The 18,523-nt window shown below is 48.3% G+C and overlaps 1 protein-coding gene across 1 annotated transcript in view; it reads right to left on the bottom strand.

Moving 5' to 3' along the window:
- Positions 1–1,582: 1,582 nt before the first annotated feature.
- The window catches only part of WNT3A (Wnt family member 3A), a 247,707-nt gene continuing 230,766 nt past the window's right edge, over positions 1,583–18,523 (bottom strand). Inside the window, exon 5 of the transcript XR_014212229.1 lies at positions 1,583–1,816. The gene's annotated coding sequence lies outside the window, so the exon portion shown is untranslated. The remainder of the gene's footprint in view (positions 1,817–18,523) is intronic.

Below are 18,523 nucleotides of genomic sequence, written 5' to 3' on the forward strand. Positions count from 1 at the left end.
CCCCCCACTAAGCGTTGCTCACCTGGGTATCCAGGATATGGTAAGCAGGGTGTGTCTCCCTGCGAGTGTCTCGTATTCCTCCTTTGGAGTTGCAGTGCACTAAAAATGTGAAAAAGCAGGGAGGGGGGCGGCTGCTCGCTGCCTTTTGCAGGTAGCGAGTGGGTAGCCATGTGATCTCTCATGCTATTGCCGCTTGCACAGACAGGTGAGTCGTGGCACAGGGCAAGAAGATGAAGAGTTTGGATTTGATATCCCACTTTATCACTACCCGAAGGAGTCTCAAAGCGGCTAACATTCTCCTTTCCCTTCCTCCCCCACAACAAACACTCTGTGGGGTGAGTGGGGCTGAGAGACTTCAGAGAAGTGTGACTGGCCCAAGGTCACCCAGCAGCTGCATGTGGAGGAGCGGGGAAGCGAACCCAGTTCACCAGATTACAATTCTGCCGCTCCGAACCACTACACCACACTGCTTTCCTCCTCGCTGTGGCTGGTGGAGAGCAGTAGTCAGGGAGGGGCAACCTCAGGCCAGGGTCCAGCCAGGCGTTTTTGGCCCTTGGAAGTCTCTCTAGGCCACACACCCCACTGACGCCTGCTTCACTCTTCGAGGGTCTTTTCCTTGCTGGAATGTTTCCTTGGGCTCTGGTTCCTGCACTGCGGGGCTTAGACTATATGGGCCTTGCAGTCCCTTCCAACTCTGTTACAGTGGTGCCTCGCAAGACGAAAAGAATCTGTTCTGTGATTCTCTTCGTCTAGCGGTTTTTTCGTCTTGCGAAGCAAGCCCATTAGCGCTATTAGCGGCTATTAGCGGCTTATCTGCTGATCGGATCAACTGATAATAATAATAATAAATTTTATTTATATCCCGCCCTCCCCAGCCGAAGCCGGGCTCAGGGCGGCTAACAACAATCAAATAATCAAACAGTAAAATAGTTACACAATCTAAAAATATTTCATTATAAAAATTAAATCAAATTGAAGGCAACCAATTAAGCAAAATTCTGTGCAGGTTGCCAGAGGAGGGAGTCAGGCTGCGCCCTGACCAAAGGCCTGGTGGAACAGCTCTGTCTTGAAGGCCCTGCAGAAAGATGTCAAGTCCCGCAGGGCCCTAGTCTCTTGGGACAGAGCATTCCACCAGATTGGAGCCGCAGCCGAGAAGGCCCTGGGTCTAGTTGAGGCCAGCCTAACCTCTCTGAGGCCTGGGACCTTGAGGATGTTATTATTTGCAGACCGTAGGTTTCTCTGTGGGGCATACCAGGAGAGGCAGTCCCGTAGGTACGAGGGTCCTAGGCCGTATAGGGCTTTAAAGGTTAGAACCAGCACCTTAAACCTGATCCTGTACTCCACCGGGAGCCAGTGCAGCTGGTATAGATAAGCGGCTTAGCGGCTTAGAAAAAGGGGGGGAGGGGAAAAAACCAGCAGGAACTCGCAAGACATTTTCGTCTTGCGAAGCAAGCCCATAGGAGATTCGTTTTGCGAAGCACCTCCAAAACGGAAAACTCTTTCGTTTAGCGAGTTGCACCACTGTATTCTGTTCTTAGCCTCAAGCTAGCCTGGATGGAGACTTCTCATGACACTTGCCTCAAAGCAGGCTCAGAGTCTTTTGTCTTTGTTATTACAGTGGTACCTTGGGTTAAGAACTTAATTCATTGTGGAGGTCCGTTCTTAACCTGAAACTGTTCTTAACCTGAAGCACCACTTTAGCTAATGGGATCTCCCACTGCCACCACGTGATTTCTGTTCTCATCCTGAAGCAAAGTTCTTAACCCGAGGTACTATTTCTGGGTTAGCAGAGTCTGTAACCTGAAGCGTCTGTAACCTGAAGCGTCTGTAACGCAAGGTATCACTGTATTTGAAGCTTAGATTTAAAAAGAAGAAGATTGCAGCCTTCTGAAGAAAAGTAAAAAGAAAAGCATTTCTCTGCCACTGTTGCCTCTGGTTCTGCCTCCTACTGGTATGTGTGGCTGCTCGGAAGGAAATGTGGTCCTTGGGTGCAAAAAATATCCCCATCTCTGTGGTAGTAGTAAAGGTAAAGGTACCCCTGACCGTTAGGTCCAGTCGCAGACGACTCTGAGGTTGTGTGATCATCTTGGTCTATAGGCCGAGGGAGCCGGTGTTTGTCTGCAGACAGCTTCCGGGTCATGTGGCCAGCATGACTAAGCCGCTTCTGGCAAACCAGAAGAGCGCACGGAAACACCATTTACCTTCCTGCCAGAGTGGTATCTATTTATCTACTTGTACATTTCGGCCTGCTTTTGAACTGCTAGGTTGGCAGGAGCAGGGACCGAGCAACGGGAACTCACCCCGTCATGGGGATTCAAACCGCCGACCTTCTGATCGGCAAGCCGTAGGCTCTGTGGTTTAGACCAGTGTTTCCCAACCGGTGTTCCGCGGCACACTACTGTGCCGTGAGACGTTGGCTGGTGTGCCGTGGGAGGGAGGCGGGCGAGTCGGGCGGTGAGAGGCGGCGGCGGCGAGGATCCGCGTCGAGCCGGGGGCGGCTCCGCGGTGGTGGTGCCGAGCGGCGGGGCAGCGCGTGCAAAAGGGAGGAGCGCGAGACAGCGGAGGAGGAGGAGGCCGGCATGTCCGGGCAGCAGCAGCAACAACAGCAGCAGCAACTCCCGGCGACGGCTCCTCAAGCCCCGCCGCCGCCCCCTCCTCCGCCCGCTATCACCGCCACCACCACAACAGCCGCCGCCGCCTCAGTTGCCGCCGTCCCTCAGTCCCTCGCTCTGCTGCCTCCTCCCACCCCCAAAGCTTGGAGGTTCCCCGGCAAGGGGGAGGGAAAAAACTTTCACTTTCGTGCGTCCCTCCCGGCGTGACGCTGCGCGCTGACGTCACGGGGCTGTAATGGTGGTGTGCCGCGAGATTTTTTTCATTAAACAGGTGTGCCGTTGCCCAAAAAAGGTTGGGAAACACTGGTTTAGACCACAGCACCACCCGCGTCCCTTAGTAGTAGTAGTGGACTGCAGCTCCCATCAGGCCCAGCCAGCGTGGAAACCAGCCAGAGATATTGGGAGTTGCAAACCAACTAACTTTGGAGGTGCCCCACATTGGCTAACCCTGCTTAAGGTAGAGGTAAAGGGACCCCTTGACCATTAGGTCCAGTCGTGGCCAACTCTGGGGTTGCGGCCCTCATCTCGCTTTATTGGCCGAGGGAGCCGGCGTACAGCCTCCGGGTCATGGGGCCAGCATGACTAAGCCCCTTCTGGCGAAGCAGAGCAGTGCACGGAAACGCCGTTTACCTTCCCGCCGGAGCGGTACCTACTTATCTACTTGCACTTTGATGTGCTTTCGAACTGCTAGGTTGGCAGGAGCAGGGACCGAGCAACGGGAGCTCACCCCGTCGCGGGGATTCGAACTGCCGACCTTCTGATTGGCAAGTCCTAGGCTCTGTGGTTTAACCCACAGCGCCACCCACGTCCCTTCTTTACCTGCTTAATTGAAAGTAAATCCTATTGAGCTCAGTAGACCCTGCATTTTGAAGCACTCTCACGCCACTTTGCACTCGTGGATTTCCTCAAAGAATTGTGGGAAGTAGTTTGTTGAGGGTGTTGGGAACTGTAGCTCCGTAAGGTGTCTCATAACAGCTCCCAGCACTGTTCACCAACTGCAGTTCTCATCAGGATTCTTTGCAGGGAAGCCGTTAGCACTTAACTTTTCCCAACTCGCCACTGAGCCTGGGAAAAGGTGAGGTGGGTGGTGGGAACGACTTGGAAAGGACAAGGTATCTTTACTGGGGCATGGTGGTGGTGGTGACTGGAAAAAGCCCTGCTTTTTGAGCCTTCATGAAATTGGTACCTATTTTCATTGCTCAGTCTTCGGTACCTTCTGCAGTTTAGTTGGGATTCACTTTTGAGGAAGAGTGTGTGTTTTTTAAAAAAGCAAACTGCCCAATTACTTTACAAGGGGATGCTTGCAGGGGCTGTAAATGCATGGAATGGGCTTCTCTCTTAAAAACATATTTCTTTGGCTTCACTCGGGGTGTCTTTGGGGCCCTGAGTTTCCTGAGAAAGGAAATGGGGGCGAGGTGGAAAAACCCTCTTGAAGGACAAACAATAGCTCAATAAACCCCAACCCTGCATAACAAAAGCAGGGTGAAGGAAGGATCCCTCTCACCTATGTGTTAAGTAGCGGGGGTCACCAGTGGGAAACAAGCTTTATGGGCCCTGCCTGGGGGTTATAAGCCCCTGGGCAGAGAGAGAAAGAGAAGCCGAGCCTTTAGCTGCGGGAAAAGAAACAGCCACTGTGAAATCACAGCCCTTGTAAAAGTGCAAAAACGGAAGCGGCACACGTACTTTGGAAGTTGGGTGATGAGGGCTGAGCTGAGTTCACAGAACTGGAGAGTTGGAAGGGAACCCAAAGGCCATCTAGCCCAACCCCCGGCAATGCAGGAATCTCAGTGTAGATTTCTGCTTTCTAGTCTAACCAGAGCAGGTAGATTCAGGTAGGTAGCCGTGTTGGTCTGACGCAGTCCAAATAAATAGAAAATTCAAAAATTGTCCAGTAGCCCCTTAGATACCAACTAAGTTTGTTCTGGGTACAGTGGATGCTCAGGTTGCGAACATGATCCGTGTGGGATGCATGTTCACAACCCGCAGCGTTTGCAACCCACAGTTGGGGCTGCGATTCGGCACTTCTGCACATGCGCAAAAGCGATTTAGCGCTTCTGCGCATGCGTGACTGCTGAAACCTAGAAATAACCTGTTCCGGTACTTCCGGGGTTCGGTGGGTCTGTAAACTGAAAAAACGCAACCTGAAGTGTCTGTAACCCGAGGTATGACTGTACAAGCTTTCATGTGCATGCACACTTCTTCAGGCACACGAAAGCTTATACCCAGAACAAACCTAGTTGGTCTCTAAGGTGCTACTGGATAATTTTTAAACTATTTTATTCAGAGCAGGGCAGTTCACAATCATTCCAGAGTTTTGGTAGGAGAGCCAGTGTGGTGTAGTGGTTAAGAGCGGTGGACTTGTAATCTGGTGAACTGGGTTCGCTTCCCCGCTCCTCCACACGCAGCTGCTGGGTGACCTTGGGCCAGACACACTTCTTTGAAGTCTCTCAGCCCCACTCACCCCACAGAGTGTTTGTTGTGGGGGAGGAAGAGAAAGGAGACTGTTAGCCACTTTGAGACTCCTGAAGAGGAGTGAAAGGCGGGATATCAAATCCAAACTCCTCTTCTTCTTCTAGTTGCGAAGTGAATTGACTTCTGCAATTGAGAGTTAGCCAACTCAGAGTCCCTAACCGTTGGCCATGCTGTCTGGGGCCAATGGCAGCTGGAGTCCAGTGACATCTGCAGGGTCAAAAGTTCCCCATCCCCGATCTAGAGGTGTACCGACTGGAAAGCAGGCTCCTGTATCCCTAAGTCTCTGGATGTTTGGGATTGTCAACTCCCGCCAGCCCCTACCAGCATTACATAGTTGAGTGTTGTCGTTACATCGCAGGCCTGTGGACCAGCGGTAGAGTAACTGCTTTGTATGCTGAAGGTTGTAGGTTCAATCCACAGCATTAATCAATTGTTTTTATACCTGGTGTTAGCCGTCCTGAGCCCGGCCTTGGCTGGGGAGGGCGGGGTATAAATAAAATTTATCATCATCATCTCCATATAGAGCTGGGAATGTCCCCTGCTGGAAATCTTGGGAGGGCTGTTGCCAGTCAGTATTGACAGTACTAAGCTAGATGGACCAGTCCTTCCTTGGAGGTTTCTAAGCAGAGGTTGGATGCCTGTCTGTCATGGATTCTTTAGCTGAGATTCCTGCTTTGCAGGGGGGTTAGACTGGATGACCCTTGGGGTCCCTTCCAACTCTACAGTTCTATGATTTGATGACTCTGTATAAGGAAACTTCCTACTGTTCCTATATCACAACAACCCAATAAAATCAATTTAATAATAATAATAATAATAATAATAATAATAATAATAATAATTTAATTATATCCCGACCTCCCCAGCCGAAGCCGGGCTCAGAGCATCTAGCAATAAAAGTAACACAGCATTCTAAAATCAATTCAGAATCAAATTAATGGCAACCATTGGGCCAGAGTTCTGTGAGGATTACCAAAGGAGGGGGTCAGACTGTGCCTTGGCCAAAGGCCTGGTGGAATAGCTCTGTCTTGAAGGCCCTGTGGAAAGATGTCAAGTCCCATAGGACACTAGTCTCTTGTGACAGAGCGTTCCACCAGATTGGGGCCACGCCCGAAAAAGCCCTGGCTCTGGTTGAGGCCAGCCTAACCTCCCTGTGGCCCGGGACTGCCAATATGTTTTTCTTTGAAGACCGTAAGGTCCTCTGTGGGACATACCAGGAGAGGCAGTCCCATAGGTACGAGGGTCCTAGGCCGTATAGGGCCATATAGGGCTCATTAAACTCTTAACCTGTTTCCCTTGCTTCTAATCACTTTAACAGCTTTCCAAAGTTTCTTGGGTTGCAAAGAGTCCTCAAGAGAAGGCGAATTTGTCTTTTTCTACTTTGCTCCAACGCTCCTCCAATGTGCTTCATCTCTGCCTAACTTGCTGCAGATCACCATGCTGTGGTTCATGATACTTGAACCACGCCTGCCCACTGATGACTTCTTTGGCTGGTGTAAGTAAGCTTGCAGAAAACATGATTGTACTGCTACGCTGATAGGTCTGGGCAAAGCATTCTGGCCTCCACTCAGTTTACAAGAAGTAATGATGACATCATTTAACCCTCCCTTCCTCTCCCACCCCCCCACCCAACCCCAACCCCATCCCCAACCCCATCCCATTCTCAGTTCATGCATAAATCAATGCCGATATATTTTATGCAGCTCAAAGGTCAGGAAGTGATTCTGACGGGTCTCTGTTCGGACAAAGACCTCAGCTCCAAAGGGTGAGAGTCCCTGCAGCCCTTGAGCTTGTGAGTGATGGGTTCACAAGCCCACCATCCCAGCCCCCAGCCCCCACTCCATTGTTGGAGGTTGAAAGGAAGCTATACACTGTCAGAAAACCAGACCCACTTCCTTGGGGCACATCGGGGCTAGGAGTTCACAGAAATGCTTTGGAGAGAATGAGAAGGGTGACACACACACACACACACACACACTCCCTGCCAGTTTGTCCTGTCATCTCACTTGCAACTTGTGACATTTGCAACAGTCCTGATCACAAAATGTGTATGTATATTTCCCTGATGGGCATATGGGTTGTCTCCTATGCTCATCCCATTCAGAGTAGATCCACTGGAATCCACAAACCTCCTTAGGTTAGTAATGATCATTTCAGTGGGTCTGCTACTCCTTTAAGGTCTGCATCTACATGTCTTGGGTGCAGCTTAATGTACTGGTGTGACCTGCAATACAAAGGCAGAGTTATCCTGCTTGGTGTCTTAGCCAGCCACATCCTTTTGCGAGATGCTCTGCTCCATTCCTTCTCTGACCTGGTTTTCTATTTCCCCTCTGCTAAGCATGCTCGGTCCTCGCTGAGTTATTTTGGGGGTTCCCCGCACACGGACACCCCAGAGAGTGCCCCCTAACATTAAGGAAAGCATTAGGACATTAGGATGCTCCCAGCCCAGACTACAGCTCCCATTGGCACTGGCCAGCATGAGCTGGTGGGAGGTGTAGTCCAAAACAGATGGAAGACCCCAGGTTATGGAAGACTGACCCAGGCTGTTGTTGGCTTTGTCAACCTTTGCTCAGCTTATGAATTATTATTATTATTATTATTATTATTATTATTATTATTATTAAATTTGTATACTGCCCTGTATTCTCTGGTCCCAGGACGGTTGATAAGATAAAACCACAATATAAAAACACAAAATGCATAATCAAAAACAACCCAATAATACCCTCCATTTTAAAAGGGCATTGGATGTCAATCAGCCAAAGGCCTGGTAAAAGAGGAACGTTTTTGCCTGGTGCCTAAAGGTGTATAATGAAGGCTCCAGGCAAAGCTCCCTGGGGAGAGAATTCCACCGATGGGGAGCCACTGCAGAGAAGGCCCCGTTCTCATGTTGCCATGCTCCAGACTTCTCATGGTAGTTCCCATCATCCCTGGCTGTTATGCATGCTGGCTAGCGATGTTGGGAGTTGCAGCCCAAAACATCTGGAAGGCACCAGGTTAGGGAAAACTGCAATACAGAATGATAGAGGCAGGGCCGTCACCACTCACAGCTGGCTTCTTTTGGTTCCCATCCGCAAGAAAAACTTGTAAGAGTCCAGTCTTGCGTGGCAGGCAGTGCGGGCGATTCTGAGTTAGATGGAACGATTGTCTGACTCCATATATGGGCTCCTCCAGAGTGTTTTTTTGGATGGTTGTATACTGTAAAGTGTCGCTGATGCAACAGTGGCAGATTTAAACTGGACCATCCACACACCATTATAGAATCATAGAATCATAGAGGTGGAAGAGACCACAAGGGCCATCGAGTCCAACCCCCTGCCAAGCAGGAAACACCATCAGAGCACTCCTGACATATGGTTGTCAAGCCTCTGCTTAAAGACCTCCAAAGAAGGAGACTCCACCACACTCCTTGGCAGCAAATTCCACTATGGCATTAGTTGCTCTGTGATGCTTCCCCAGTGTTACTACGGTACATTATTGCCACCTGGAGGGTTACTCTTGCGCTATATCAAAACAAAAGCGGAGCACAAAACTAAATAAACATGGAACATTTGTGGAATAAAAAGTTACAGGCTTCCGGCAGGAAGCTATGGGCCATAGCCTGATTGGAAACGAAGCAGTATGTCGCATACCCTCCAACATTTCTCCGATGAAATAGGGATGGGATATTCCAGGATTAAATCAGAAACTGGGACGCCTTCTGTAAAACCAGGGCTGTCCCTGGAAAACAGGGACACTTGGAGGGTCTGTATGCCGGCCCCAAAATAGCTACAGACACAATGAGTACTGGAAGTGGGATTGTAGAGTAACTGCCCCAATACCATCATAAGCAAAGTTATCACGAATGCACCATGAAAAGGATGTCTGAAGGAGCCCTAAAGCAGGCTCCACTTCTCCTTTGGCGATTCCTCGTAGCCGAGTAAGATTGTCTTCCATAAACACGGTTTTAACAATGAGTCCGTAAGTGACTGTGGAGGCCAATTCTGGATCCACACGTCCTTCCACAGTGGGGACATTGGTTTCCTGGTGGGAGTTGATCACAGTGTGGATTTGCCAAGCGTGCCTTCCTCTTACCACATTTCTCCCTTGCGTCCTGAGTTCGCGTGTCTTCAAAGCCCATGACCCCTTTGGGAAAGGCTGTTCTCCAACTGGAGCGCTCGCAGGCCAGTGTTTCCCAGTTGTCGGTGTTTATACTACTTTTTTAAGATTTGCCTTGAGACAGTCTTTAAACCTCTTTTGTTGACCACCAGCATTACACTTTACATTTTTAAGTTGGGAATAGAGTAGTTGCTTTGGAAGACGATCATCAGGCATCCACACAACATGACCAGTCCAACGAAGTTGATGTTGAAAAATCCTTGCTTCCACACTGGTGATCTTTGCTTCTTCCAGTACACTGGTATTAGTTTGCCTGTCTTCCCAAGTGATGTGTAAAAAATTTTCGGAGACACAGTTGATGGAATCTTTTGAGGAGTTGGAGATGGCGTTTATAAGTGGTCCACATTTCACAAGCATACAGTAAGGTTGGTAGTACAATAGCTTTGTAAACAAGCATTTTGGTTTCCCTGTGAATGTCCCGGTCCTCAAACATTCTGCACTTTAGTCGGGAGAAAGCCGCACTCGCAGAGCTCAGGCGATGCTGGATTTCAGCCTTACACTGAGTCAGACCACTGGTCTACCTAGCTCAGTACTGTCTACACTGACTGGAAGCAGTTCTCCAGGGTTACAGGTGAGGGACATGCTAAGGACTGACCCTGGGACCTTTAGCTGGAGAGGTGGTATAATGATATAACCCAGTAAGAAGTAATGTGCAATAGGCATCCTATCCTTCTGCTGTCTCTTTAAATAGCTGTCTGAAGGTAGGGGAGTCGCATTAATGTTGGGGGAACAGGGAGCCCCAATAGCCATGGGCAAAGTCTCTTCCTTGCCCTGCCTCGAACGGCAGCCAGATGGCTTAATTTGGAGTGTCTCCTGAGCTCCGACAACCCCTAATTATCTTCATTTCCTTTTCTCTCGCTCTAGCCCAACAGGTCACTCCTCAGGCAGAGAGGATTAACCTGTGATCATACATCATTACTGCGTGAAGAAAATCCACCCTTTGCCTTTTTTTCCTTCTTCCAATTGGCATCAACCATTCAGTGGGTCAGGCTACAGTTATGCGTATACATAGGGCTGTCACTTATTTTTACTTTTAGGAGAACATAGGAAGCTGCCTCAACTAATAGCATGGAATGATTTTTTTGATTTTTTTGCAGGGGGTGGGAAGTGAGACTCTGCCAATATCACAATGCCATTATACAAATATTTGGTGTGACTGCATTTGGAACACTGAAGGATATTGCAGAGCCGGAAGAAGTTCAGAAAATGGCAAGCAAAATGAACAAGGGCCGTGCACCAACACTATGAGGAACGGTTGCAATATCTTTAGCTGAGATTCTTGTATTGTGGGGTCCCCTGGGGTCCCTTCCAATTCTACCATTCTATGATTCTATGATCTGGGTTTTTTAGTGGTATGGAAAAAATGTGTGTATACATAGTGGAGGTGTATAAAATTAAGGATGGGTAAAGAGGATACGAAATAAAAAGACACCTGCTTCTTGGGAGAAAAGCAATGACAAGCCTAGACAGCATCTTAACAAGCATAGACATCACCTTGCCAACAAAGGTCCGTATAGTTAAAGCTATGGTTTTCCCAGTAGTGATGTATGGAAGTGAGAGCTGGACCATAAAGAAGGCTGATCGCCGAAGAATGGATGCTTTTGAATTATGGTGCTGGAGGAGACTCTTGAGAGTCCCATGGACTGCAAGAAGATCAAACCGACCCATTCTTAAGGAAATCAGCCCTGAGTGCTCACTGGAAGGACAGGTCCTGAAGCTGAGGCTCCAATACGTTGGCCACCTCGTGAGAAGAGAAGACTCCCTGGAAAAGACCCTGATGTTGGGAAAGATGGAGGGCACAAGGAGAAGGGGACGACAGAGGACGAGATGGTGGGACAGTGTTCTCGAAGCTGCCAGCATGAGTTTGACCAAACTGCTGGAGGCAATGGAAGACAGGAGTGCCTGGCGTGCTCTGGTCCAGGGGGTCACGAAGAGTCGGACACGACTAAACAACAACAAAAAGAGGATACCAATGCATAAAGCCATCCATCGAGGCTGAATGCTGGAAGATTAAGGACAGGCTAAAGAAAGCCCCTTTCCAACACACCCTATAGGTATGGAATTCACTGCCATGAGAAACAGCGAAGGCCACCAGTTTGTGTGGCTTTAAGAAAGAACCAGAGTCATGGAGGATATCAATGGCCACTAGCCACCAATGCCCATTCTCTGCCTCAATAATGCTTCTGAAAACCAGTTGCTGGAAATTGCGAGAGAGGAGAGCATTCATGTCCTGTTTGCAGGCTTCCCATGGGCTACTAGCTGACCACAGCGAGAAGACAGTGCTGGACTATACGGGCCACTGGCCTGGCCCAGCCGGGGCTCTTAGGTTTTGTCTCAAAAGGCATTCTGCTTCCTTGATGAAGTTATGACACAGTTGTGTCAGAAGATGGCACTGTGGAGTTGCACCCACTGAAACCTGCTATTGCAAAGGCATCCCGGTTTAAATTGCCTTGCCAGTTTTAACAAAGCACCTTGCTAAAACCCTGAGGACCAACAGCTTTTGTTGCAGACTGCAGACTACAGTCCACTTCAGGGACGCGGGTGGCGCTGTGGGCTAAAGCCTCAACGCCTAGGGCTTGCCGATCGAAAGGTCGGCGGTTCGAATCCCCGCAGCGGGGTGCGCTCCCGCTGTTCGGTCCCAGCGCCTGCCCACCTAGCAGTTCGAAAGCACCTCCGGGTGCAAGTAGATAAATAGGTACCGCTTACCAGCGGGAAGGTAAACGGCGTTCCGTGTGCGGCTCTGGCTCGCCAGAGCAGCGATGTCATGCTGGCCACGTGACCCGGAAGTGTCCCCGGACAGCGCTGGCCCCCGGCCAATAAATGTGAGATGGGCGCACAAACCCCACAGTCTGTCAAGACTGGCCCGTTCGGGCAGGGGTACCTTTACCTTTACCTTTTACAGTCCACTTCATCATACTTTAGTCTACGAAAGCTTATGCCGTAAGAATGTGTTCATCTGGGCAGTGCCAGAATAGTCTTGGTTTCCCCGCCCCCTGCAAGACGAATAGGAAATTGCCAAATTTAGTGACTTTGGGGGAAACCCTTTATTATGGCATTAGCAGTCCTCCCCAGCCTAAATGGATGTGCAGATGGATGATGATGATGATTTATTTGTTTATTTATACATACATACATACATACATACATACATACATACATACCCCACCCATCTGGCTGGGCTTCCCCAGCCACTCTGGGCAGATACAATCTTTTAATAATGGGGGGATACAATCTATTTCAGAGAAACAGACCAGACAAGAAAGGAGGAGGAGTGGCGTTATATGTCAGGGATGTGCATACCTGTGAAGAGATCCAAGATTTAGAACCTCAAAGCCAAAGTGAGAGCATTTGGGTCAAAATTAAGGGAGAGAAGAATAACAGAGACCTCATTGTGGGAGTTTACTATAGATCCCCAAGCCAAACGGAGGACATAGATGATGCCTTCCTGGAACAGATGGCCAAGCATGCAAAAGGAAGGGAGATAGTAGTAATGGGGGACTTCAATTACCCGGATATTTGTTGGACGTCAAACTCAGCCAAGAGCATAAGGTCAAACAGATTCCTCACTGGCCTTGCAGACAACTTCATTGTCCAGAAAGTGGGAGAAGCAACAAGAGGAACAGCCATTTTAGATCTGGTCCTAACCAATGTTGATGACCTGGTTAGTGGGGTAGATGTGGAAGGATCATTAGGCGCGAGTGATCATGCTCTTCTGAAGTTTACTATACAGCGGAAAGGAGCAGCCAAGCATACTAGGACTCAATTTCTTGACTTTAAGAAAGCCGACTTCATAAAACTTAGGGAAGTGCTGGGTGAGATCCCATGGACAGCAATACTAAAAGGAAAGGGAGTTCATGATGGCTGGGAGTTTGTTAAGAGGGAGATAGTAAAAGCACAATGTCAGGCAATACCAATGAGACGGAAACATGGAAGGTGCCTAAAGAAGCCAGGGTGGCTATCTAAAGAACTTTTAACTGAATTAAGATTAAAAAAAGGATGTGTACAAAAAATGGAAAAGGGGGGAAACCACCAAAGAGGAATTCAAACAAATAGCCAGCACGTGTAGACACAAAGTCAGAAAAGCTAAAGCACAGAATGAACTCAGGCTTGCTAGAGAGGTTAAAAGCAACAAAAAAGGCTTCTATGGGTATGTTCGTAGCAAAAGGAAGAACAAAGAAACAGTGGGGTCACTCAGAGGAGAAGATGGTGAAATGCAAACAGGGGACACAGAAAGGGCTGAACTCCTCAATGCCTTCTTTGCCTCAGTCTTCTCCGATAAAGAAAACAATGCCCGACCTGAAGAATTTGGAGCAAATGATTCAGCAAAGGAAACACAGCCCAGAATAACTAAGGAGATAGTACAAGAATATTTGGCTAGTTTAGATGTATTCAAGTCTCCAGGGCCAGATGAACTGCATCCAAGAGTATTAAAAGAACTGGCAGATGTGATCTCAGAACCACTGGCAGTCATCTTTGAGAATTCCTGGAGAACAGGCGAAGTCCCGGCAGACTGGAGGAGGGCAAATGTTGTCCCTATTTTCAAAAAAGGGAAAAGAGAGGACCCAAATAATTACCGCCCAGTCAGTCTGACATCAATAGCAGGGAAGATTCTGGAGCAGATCATTAAGCAAACAGTCTGTGAGCACCTAGAAAGGAATGATGTGATCACCAATAGTCAGCATGGATTTCTGAAAAATAAGTCATGTCAGACTAACCTGATCTCGTTTTTTGACAGAATTACAAGCCTGGTAGATGAAGGGAACGCAGTGGATGTAGCCTACCTTGATTTCAGCAAGGCATTTGACAAGGTGCCCCATGATATTCTTGTAAAGAAGCTGGTAAAATGCGGTCTTGACTATGCTACCACTCAGTGGATTTGTAACTGGCTGACTGACCGAACCCAAAGGGTGCTCATCAATGGTTCCTCTTCATCCTGGAGAAGAGTGACTAGTGGGGTGCCACAGGGTTCTGTCTTGGGCCCGGTCTTATTCAACATCTTTATCAACGACTTGGATGATGGACTCAAGGGCATCCTGATCAAATTTGCAGATAACACCAAACTGGGAGGGGTGGCTAACACCCCAGAGGACAGGATCACACTTCAAAACGACCTTGACAGATTAGAGAACTGGGCCAAAACAAACAAGATGAATTTTAACAGGGAGAAATGTAAAGTATTGCACTTGGGCAAAAAAAATGAGAGGCACAAATACAAGATGGGTGACACCTGGCTTGAGAGCAGTACATGTGAAAAGGATCTAGGAGTCTTGGTTGACCACAAACTTGACATGAGCCAACAGTGTGACACGGCAGCTAAAAAAGCCAATGCAATTCTAGGCTGCATCAATAGGAGTATAGCATCTAGATCAAGGGAAGTAATAGTGCCACTGTATTCTGCTCTGGTTAGACCACACCTGGAGTACTGTGTCCAGTTCTGGGCACCACAATTCAAGAAGGACACTGACAAACTGGAACGTGTCCAGAGGAGGGCAACCAAAATGGTCAAAGGCCTGGAAACGATGCCTTATGAGGAACGGCTAAGGGAGCTGGGCATGTTTAGCCTGGAGAAGAGGAGGTTAAGGGGTGATATGATAGCCATGTTCAAATATAGAAAAGGATGTCACATAGAGGAGGGAGAAAGGTTGTTTTCTGCTGCTCCAGAGAAGCGGACACGGAGCAATGGATCCAAACTACAAGAAAGAAGATTCCACCTAAACATTAGGAAGAACTTCCTGACAGTAAGAGCTGTTCGACAGTGGAATTTGCTGCCAAGAAGTGTGGTGGAGTTTCCTACTTTGGAGGTCTTTAAGCAGAGGCTTGACAACCACATGTCAGGAGTGCTCTGATGGTGTTTCCTGCTTGGCAGGGGGTTGGACTCGATGGCCCTTGTGGTCTCTTCCAACTCTATGATTCTATGATTCTATGATTCCAACAAAATATTAAAATACAGTAATGCATCAAACATGAAAAGCTTCCCTAAAGAGGGCTGCCTTCAGATATCTTCTAAAAGTCTGGTAGTTGTTTTCCTCTTTGACATCTGGTGTGAGGGCGTTCCACAGGGCAGGTGCCACTACGGAGAAGGCCCTCTGCCTGGTTCCCTGTAACTTGGCTTCTCGCAGGGAGGGAACCGCCAGAAGGCCCTCGGAGCTGGACCTCAGCGTCCGGGCTGAACGATGGGGGTGGAGACACTCCTTCGGGTATACTGGACCAAGAATCCCTGCTCTTGTGGGGGTGGGGAGAACAGGCAGAGGTGGAATTCTGCCCCCTCCCCTGTTAAATCCCACACGATGTCAGGGGCTGTGGGCTAAGCATGTACATCACCCGCATGCCCCCAGGGAATGTGTGACCAGTGTTGGGAGACAGATTGTTTTGGCAATAAGAGATGGAGCTTTCACTGCTGAAGCGATTGCAGGGCTGTGTTGGAGGGGAGAATTAAGGGTCACAGGGTGTGGTTCTTCTGTGACCCCATTCCCTCTACTCTCTCTCCCTCCCTCCCCCCTCCACACCAATGAATCTTAAGACTGTAAGGAAGAGCCCAATTGAACAAGAAAAAGCTTTCATCTAGTCCAGCATTCTCCTAATTTAAACTTAAGGAAGCATGCCATTTGCTACATGCCAAAATCGAAAGAATAATGCCACTTTACAATAAAATTATTTTGATAATTGTTAGCTATGGCTTTCTTCTAATCCTTTGTTCCTTTGTTGTTGTTGAGACTTTTGTAAATGTAGGAATCTCGTAACAAGATTTGTCCTTCACAAAAATATCCGTAGTGGACCACTCACAAAACCATACACACACATATATACACAGTGGTACCTCGCGTTAAGTACTTAATTCGTTCCGGAGGTCCGTTCTTAATCTGAAACTGTTCTTAACCTGAAGTACCACTTTAGCTAATGGGACCTCCTGCTGCTGCCGCGCAATTTCTGTTCTCATCCTGAGCAAAGTTCTTAACCTGTAACCTGAGGTACCACTGTATACACAGGGATGCAGGTGGTGCTGTGGTCTAAACCACTGAGCCCCTTGGGACTGCTGATCAGAAAGTTGGCAGTTTGAATCCCCGCGACAGTGAGCTCCCATTGCTCTGTCCCAGCTCTTGATAACCTAGCAGTTCGAAAGCACGCCAGTGCAAGTAGATAAATAGGTACCACTGTGGCAGGAAGGTAAACAGCATTTCCGTGTGCTCTGGTTTCCATCGCGATGTTCTGTTGCGCCAGAAGCGGTTTAGTCATGCTGGCCACATGACACGGAAAGCTGTCTGTGGACAAACGCCAGCTGCCTCAGCCTGGGAGTGCCGCAACCTGTCGCCTTTGACTGGACTTAACCATCCCAGGGGTCCTTTACCTTTACCTACCTACACACACACACACACACAGGCTGGCTTCCTCCAATTAAGTGAACAGGGAAGCCGCTGCAGATCAGGAATCATTCAATTTTTCAAGTGGACTATGTTGGGGGGGAAACACCTGCTAGCACATTTGCAAAGCTAAGCAGAGCCCGATAAGGTTTTAAACTGGATGGGGGGGACCACATGAGATTTCTTCATTCCTGGGGTTGGACTAGATGACCCTCAAGTCCCCCCCCAACTCTGCAATTCTATAACTCTTAAGTAGCTTTGCTGCCCATCACAGGGCAGCATGGTAGATAGGAGTGTGAGCAGTGTTTTGGCAGTCCCTGGTTCAAAGCTCAGATCAAGAAAGTCACTCTCAGTATCAACCTCCGAATTGCAATGTGAGAACGACTTGGGAGCTGTGAAAGTCCAACTTCAAATTTCTCCAGAAAGGATCCATCCGAACTGGATGTGTCAAAGGCAGCAGAATGGCAGCTGTTCAATGTAAATAAGGCGAGAACATGTTGCATACACCAACAAGATCTGAGCTACTTAGACCTCTGGACTAGCCAATGAAGCTGGATGTCTGAAAGCCTAGGACAGGCATTGTACCTTGGGTCATCTGGTTCACCACTTTGAGAAGAGGATCTTAGTCTAGACCAGGGGTCAGCAACCCGCGGCTCCGGAGCCGCATGTGGCTCTTTTACACCTTTGCCGCAGCTCCGGGGCAGATACTAGCGAGGGGAGGAGGTGCATTGTGTACCCCGACACTCCCCACTGTTTTAAATGTTGCAATGGTTTTCCGGCTCCCAGGTTTTTTTTCTTCGGTCCAAGTGGCTCTTTTTGTCTTAAAGGTTGCAGACCCCTGGTCTAGACTTAAGCTCTTAAGTTCTTTCGCGTCAGATGACTTTTAAGAGTTTTAATCAACCCCTTGAAGAAATGAAACAAGTGTGTTATTCCAAACACTTGGTTTACTGGGCAAAGAGGGAAAATTTAATCACTTTCTGAATGGCTTCCTCCCAAAGCCAGTTTGGACTTAATGGATGAGAAACATGTAAGCAAATGTACTTGCTTTTGTATCAGTAAGCTGTTGGGAACATACCCTTAAATGGGGGGGGGATGGGTTTATGCTAATTTCCCATGCTGCAATGCCACATGGGGTATATCTTATAGAATGACTTGAAACACCCTTTCCAAGGGCTGAGTTAGTGGGGATTGTGTGGTTATCAAATAGCTGCCAACACTCAAGACATCACAGCAGCCTCGGGCAATAGCCCAGAATGGACAATCAGTTTTTAACTGTAACTGAGAACTAAGGAAATGGCCTTTTGCCAACGAACACCAGAAAAGGACACTACCACTGTGCATGTTTCACATTTTATCCTACTTCTGCCATGCCAAATTATGTAGGACCCCAACTCACAGGAGTCCTCTACCTCAGCTACTGCTGTAACTGCATCTCCCTTCATGCTTCAGAGATTTTGCAAGGTCCTCCTCCCTGCTGAAGAATCCCTTTAACAAAGGTTGCTGTATTTCAAAAAGTGAAAATCTGGACGTTAAAGTGGTTTCTTCTTTTTTGCCAAAGCTGTTGTCATGCCCAAAGTTATTGAGCTCTCTTTTTGTTTGAGCTATTTTTAATGAAATTCGCCAAAATCTACACTTCCCGACATGGGCTGCCATAATTCTGAATGTTCCCGGATTTGTGCGATTCCCACCTGGAAGCTGTTTACGAGGGCTGAATACAAGCTATGCATAGGAAATTCCAGACGCATGGCAACCCTACTTTTAACAGCTGCAAACATGTTTACCTAGCTGAAAGGAGGTTTTTGGGGAGCCCCTGCTGGAGGAAGGCAATTCTCTAATTCAGTTATTTACATGAAGTGTAGGGTCACTCTTGAAGGGTGGCTAAATAACACAACTTTAAAATTACCCATAGTGTATATGCCTCAT

Source organism: Podarcis vaucheri (assembly GCF_965113315.1).
Source record: "Podarcis vaucheri genome assembly, chromosome: 12".
Classification (NCBI taxonomy): domain Eukaryota; kingdom Metazoa; phylum Chordata; class Lepidosauria; order Squamata; family Lacertidae; genus Podarcis; species Podarcis vaucheri.